A 6,823-nucleotide genomic window follows, 5' to 3' on the forward strand; every position below is an offset into this window, starting at 1 on the left:
CCAGACCCACAGACACCTGCGGTTGTGCATGAGATCCAGAGGTTGGAGCCCAAGAAACACCCACACATACAACCGACTGGTCCGCTGGGGGAAATGTGAAGTTTAAAGGAATAATAAATCGAACCTGTCTTCAGTGTTACAGCAGTTTGTAAATTAAAGAGCAATCGGTTTTGTTTCTCGCATCATAAAATCCAGGTAATTAGTGCTGCCGGAACAGTAGTTTGAAGCCCGCGCCTGCCCGCGGGAGATCTGCGGAGACGACCGTGCCTGGGGTTCTGCCCTTCGGATGTGTCCGGAACCCAACATTTTAGCCGCTCCCCCCTCCCTCCAGGAGTGTCTTCCTAAAAGTAGTGCTCACTAGATAATATTTGAAGAATAGATGCACACATTAAGGTAGGATTGTAGCTGGTTTTAGAAATGGGAGTGTGTTAGGGACCCCTCCTCTTCACATTGTGAACACTACTCTGCCTTGCTTTCTTTTGCTATACCGTGAGCTAGCTGAGGGTTTCCCCGGGCGTTGTATATGGGTTGGACTCTTCTGTTGTTTGACAGTGTGCACGTTTTATTTTTGGCTATGTATTGTGTGTGGTGCATGTTGTATGTGCACTAAGATTTGGGCATCCCAGAATATGTCAGGCGTCTTCCTCACTTTCTGCCTCATTTCCCGTGGACAGGGTCTCTCACCGAATTGGAAGCTTGCCATTGAGACTAAGCTGGCTGGTCAGTGAGCTCTCGGAATCAGCCTGTCTCCACTTTCCAGTGCTGGAGCTACCAGCCATGTAACAGTGCCCAGCTGCATGTGTGGGCACTGAGTGTTGAAATCACATCTCCATGCTTGTACAATGATCACTGGAATCTGCGAGTCATTCCTCAGCTTCTCTCCCCCACCCCTCCTCCTGTATTAATGAAAATATCTGTAACATGAAATTTCCCATTTTGCCCATTATGAAAGTGTCTCATCACATCTACATCTGGGCCTGGGCTGTTACCAGGGGCCATGTCTGGGTCTGAGGTCCTACCGTAGCCCGAGTCTGTGCTGATGTCTGTGGCCTGTGTTGCCACCAAAGGCCACACTGATGCCCAGGATCTGGGCCTCCACCTGTGGCCTTCTTGATGCCCGAGGACTGTGCTGCTGCCAGGTTGGTACAGACCTCAGTAACATGCGCTCCCACCTGGGACCAGGGCATTGTATAGGCCTGAGCTACAGCCAGGGCCATATCTGGGTCCATGGCTGTGCCACAGACAGAACTTGTGATGTCCTAGGCTCCTGTTGCCAATGAAGGCAATGTGGATGCCTGGGATCTGGTCCCACACTTGGAGCATGTGGGGGTTCGAGGACCATGCTGCCATGGGGCCCATGCCCATCTAAATGACCTTTACTGCCAACTGGGACCATGGTGACATCCAAGTCCCAGCTCCTGCCAAGGACCATGTCTGGGTCTGTGGTCCAACCACAGCTGGGGTCTGTATTGATGTCCACAACCTGTAATGCCACTAAGAGCTATGCAGATGTCAGGAGCCTGGGACAGCACCTAGAGCCAGGGTAGTATCCGAAGATTGAGTCTCTGGTTGAGCCATGCAGATCTGAGTAGGCTGCACTGCCACCCAAGGCCGTGGTCCATACCTGGGCTGCTGCCAGGGGCCACGTCTGGGCCCGTGGCCCTGTCACTGTCGCAATGTGTATTGATGTCCATGGTTTCCATTACCACCAAAAGCAGTGAGGGTAGGGTTGCACAGAGTGGCAACCCTGAACCACTCTGGAGAGTGGGCCCTGCACCTCCCCAGGGCATCATAGTGGAGCTGTCGCTGCTGGCAGGGGTGTGGGTGAGCCAGCCCCAAAGACCCTCGTGGGAGAGCTAACCCCACTGTCTGTCACTGGTCGGTCTGGGTGAGGGAGAGATACCCACCTTGCCCCTTGCCCCTTGCCCCTTACCATCTACTGCAGATGGGAAAAGCTGGTCCCAGGGTCATGAGAGTGGGAGAGCTAATTCTGCCCCTCACCAGCTGCAGCACTTGGGAGAGTGGACCCTGCACCTAGGCTGGGCAGCACAGTAGAGCTGACCCCATTGATGGAGGTACAGGGCAAGTGCAAGTGGGAGGTCTGGCCCCACCCCTCATCTGCCGTGTGGTGAGTGGGTGAAGGAGAGAGACGACCTGGCGGGTGGTAGAGCTGGCCCCGAGGTCATGGGAGTGGGAGAATTGCCACTGTCCTCCACTAGCAGCAGCACTCAGGAGAGCAGGCCCAGCACCTTGCCTGGGCAATACAATAGAGCTGACCCTGATGGTGGGGGTGCAGGTGGGGGGGCATGAGAACAGGACTGACCCCCTCTCCCCCTCATCTGCCATGTGGTGGCATGGGTGAGGAAAAAAATGCCCTCCCTCTCCTCACCCTTTCCCACCTGTGGCAGGTGAGAGAGCTAGCCCTGGAGCCATGAGAATGGGAGAGCTGGCCCTTCCCCTCACTAAGTGCAGCAATCTGGAGAGTGGGCCCTGCACCCTATACCCTGCACCTTGCCTGGGCAAAATAGTAGAGCTGGCCCTGGTGGTGTGGATGTGGGTGAGCTGGACCCGAGGGTGTGAGAGCAGGCGGACTGGCCCCACTCCTTACTGCTGCTGCACTGGGTGAGCTAGCCAGGGCAGTGCTGGAGAACTCATGTGGGTGGTGACAATGAGGGAAAGCTGGCAGGCTGACCAACCCAACAACCACTCAGGCCCAGAACAAGGACTGTGAGGTACCCCACCCCAACACCCACCTCATCTATGAACTGCTGGAGCATATGAAGGGGCTGGACCTGCAGATCCAAAGCTGCAGGATTTTGTCCATGACACAAGACAAAAACAAGATATCCAAGAGGAGCCCAGTGAGAGATAGTGTAGCAGAAGCCAGAGGCCTCCAACCAGACCAATGATTCATTGCAATAAACACAGGTAAAGCTGTACGGGCTAAAGAGTATACTGTGTGTACTTACTGGACCATACTACAGCTGCTGCATGCTGAGATTTTTTTTAAATTTTTGTTGTTGTTTGCTTTTTTGTTTTACTTTTAAATTTTGTTCTGGGGAAGTGTTGTTTTTATCAAAATCTCAATTGTTCAATTTTACCAATAAAGACTCAGGAACCAGATGCTGGGGTGAAACCCTACTAGTTCAGAGAGGTGGAAAAAGCACCCAGCTGACCTTGGTCAACATCCCAGGAACCTCTCACCTTCTCCTATGTCATCTCAAAAACTCCTCCTCAAACTGAATGTCCCTCCCTCCTCCTTCTTGTGTGTCTCCCTCTCCGCCTTCCCGACTCCCTTTTCTTAATAATCCTGTGTTCATTTCCTATCAACTGGTTGCTTGCTCCCCTTGACCTATGGTTAGCGTTATTTAATCCTGTTTACAGTATTCAAGCAGAATGCTCTTGGATTAAAGGTGTGTGCTAGGGCTGAGCCACACCACAACTAGAAACAGGTTTTTCCAGTAAATAATGCAATCTCAGGGTTCACAATGTGATCAAATATCCTGCAAAAGGGGGCAGATTGCAAGGGCAGAAGCGAGGGGACGGGCAGATGTGAAATCCACAAAGAATCAATAAAAAGTTAAAAAACAAACAAACGCTCACATCTTTGCAACAAGCATCCCTGTCTATCTTGTTTCCATCTTGTAAAATGGAAACTTTATAACATTGGACAATGACTGTCCAGCTTCTCAGTATGTAGTGCAGGCTACCCTGTAACTCACTGTGCTCTGACCTTGAGCCCAGTATGTAGTGCAGGGTAGCCTCTAACTCATTGTGCTCTGATCTTGAATCCATCCCCTTCTTCCTAAGCCTCCCAAGTGCTGGCAGAGCACCACTTCTGGGTCATTCTCATTGAGCTAACTAATGGCTAAAAACATTGAATGTTTTTCATGGAAAATGTATTTCTTCTTTTGAAAACTGTTCAGATTACTCTTTCACTTTTTGATTGGGTTGTTGGTTTTTGAGTGTTTAAAATTTTGAGTTCTTCATATTTTGTGGACATTAGTCTCCTTGCTGGTTAGTTTTGTGAACTTGACACAAGCCTGAACATACCTGGGGGGAGGGAAATCACATTTAAGGAACTGCCTAGATCAGATCGGCCTGTTGTCTCATCTGTGGGGCATTTTCTTGATTGTTAATTGATGTAGGAGGGGCCAGCCTGCTGGAGACATCTCTAGGCAGGTGGACCTGGATTGTATAAGAATTGTAGCTGAGCAAGCCTAGGGAAGCAAGGCTGTAAGCTACGTTCCTCCGTGGCTCCTGCTTGAAGCTCCTGCTTGAGTTTCTGCCTCCGCTTTCCTGGGATGGACTGAAGCCTGTAAGTGGAAATTAGCCCTTTCCTCCCCCCTGGTGCTTTTGGTCAGGGTTTATCACAGCTACAGAGAAGTCAACAGGGACAGTCCCCTAACAGATCAATAGCAGGAAATAGTTTCTTCTGTTCCAAGGCTGCTGCTTCTCTCTGGAAGAGTCTGGCCTGCTGTGCAGGGGCTTCATAGTTTCACTCCTTGAGTTTGGTATTGTGGGGGCATGCGTCTGTGCTCTCCTCCAGTGACTGCAAGTTTTGCATTAGTCTTCTGGTCCATTTTGGGCTGATTTATGTAGAGTGAGAGCTGCGGATCTAGTTTCATGCTTCCACGTGTGACTGGCCAGAAACATTCATTCAACAGTTTTTGTTTTGCTTTGTTTTTTACATACATTTTTTAGTACCTGTGTGGGAAATCATGGCTATCACTGTATGTATTCATTATTGGTGCTAAAAAAAAAAAAAAAAGACAGATTTTTGTACTTTGCTTTTGTGTCCCTTTGCTGAAAAGTGTTTCCCAGACCTCAGAGTTTATGTGTGTGTGTGTGTGTGTGTGTGTGTGTGTGTGTGTGTGTGTGTGTGTGTGTGTGTGTGTTTCTGTCTGTGTGTGGTGGGGCGGGGGGTGGGTATCTTTAGAGTATTTCCAGTGTAAGATGACATCTACAAACAGGTAGAACTTGACTTCTTCCTTTTTTATTTCCCTTTTTTAAAATTCCAGCTTCTTTCTTAATTGCTCTGGTTTAGAATTCAATCTTGCCTTGAATAGGTGTAAAGAGAGTGGACTTTGCCATCTTGCTATTGACTTTAGATGAAATGCTTTTGGTGCTCCTCATTCTGTGAGCTGTAGCTCTGTCCCATGTACCTTTTATTATGCTGAGGTATGGTTTCTCTCTTCCTAATTTCTTCAGAGCCTTTATCATGAAGGGTTGTTAGGTTTTGTGAAGGCCCTTTCTGTTCCTATTGAGATGGTCATTGGTTTTGAGTTGATCTCTCTGTGTGTAGTATTACGTATGTTGATGTACATATGCTGAATTAACCTTCACTTTCTGGAGTGAAACCAATTTTATCATGACCTGTGATATTTTGTCTTAATTAAAATATCCCCCCCCCATTTTATGTCCTGTGTTTGGGTGTTTTGCTTGCATGTATGTACAGTGTCCACAGAGGCCAGGAGGGAATCAGAAACTCGGGGACTATAGTTCCAGACAGTTGTGAGTCACCATGTGGGTGCTGGGAATAACACCCAGGTCCTCAGGAAGAGCAGCCAGTGCTTTTAACTGCTGAGTCACCTCTCTGGCCCACCACCCTAAGAGTCTGTGATATTTTTTAATGTGGAATTTTATTTGATTTGAAAATGGTTTATTCAGGATTTTTGTGTCTATGTTAATTAAGTAAATTGGTGTCTAGTTTTCTGTTATATACTTACTTGGTTTTGGTGTTAAAAGGTAATTCTGAGTTCACAGAGTGAGTATGGAAGCATTCCATTCCTTTCTATGTCATGGAATGGTCTGAGGAGTGTGGATGTTGGCTCCTCTTTAAAGGTGTGGTAGAATTCAGTAGTGAATCTGTCCAGTCATTAGCTTTTCTTCTTTTGGAAATTTTAAAATTACTGCATTGATCTTATTGCTTGAGACCAATTTGGTTTGCTTTAAAAATACCCTCTTGATTCAATTTTGGTATACCATATATGTCTAGAAATTTATCCATTTCTTCTACTTTTTATAAGTTTTTTAGAATCTGAGGTTTCAAAAGATTCCCTATTTTTTTTTAATCTTAGTAGTGTCTGTTTTAACCTTGCCTATTCTGTCACTATTTTTAGTAATTAGCTTTTTCTCTGTTTGGCTTTTTAGGTTGACTATGGGTTTGTTAATCTTGTTCATTTTTTCAAAGGACCAGTTTCTTGTTTGATTGAAACTTTGAGTTATTCCTCTTATTTCATTAGTTACTGTCCTGAAATTTACTGTTTATTTCTTTAATCAGTTTTGGGATTGGTTTATTCTTTTTTTTTCCTAAGACTCTGAGGTGCATCATTAAGTTATTTGTGATTTCTCTGATTTTTTTAAATGTGGTTATCTATAACAATATATTATTTCTTAGAGCTGCATTTGTAGTATCTCAAAGTTTTATCTTTTTATTTGATTCTGTGATTTTTACAACTTCTGTCCTGATTTCTTCAATGACTCATTAAAAATGTGTTGTTTGTATATTTTCTGTGTTTTCTCTTGCTAGTGGTCTCTAGTTTTCTTTCATTAAGGGGTGACAGGTACAAGAAATTATTACTTTTTTTGGTATTTTAAAAGACTTTTATAGTCTGAAATATGATCTGTTTTGGAGACAGTTGTGTGGGCTGATAATGATTTCTGAAGCCATTGGGTGGAAAGAGCAGATTCTGCTAAATCAGTTTGATCTGGGTTGCCATGTCACTCTGAAGTTTCTTTGTTGATATTTTGTCTTGTCTTGGTGATTGTCTATTGGTGCAATTTGTGGTGTGTGTGTGTGTGTGTGTGTGTGTGTGTGTGT

Source organism: Peromyscus californicus, unplaced genomic scaffold, assembly GCF_007827085.1.
Source record: "Peromyscus californicus insignis strain IS unplaced genomic scaffold, ASM782708v3 Scaffold_6__1_contigs__length_162567912, whole genome shotgun sequence".
Classification (NCBI taxonomy): Eukaryota; Metazoa; Chordata; class Mammalia; order Rodentia; family Cricetidae; genus Peromyscus; species Peromyscus californicus.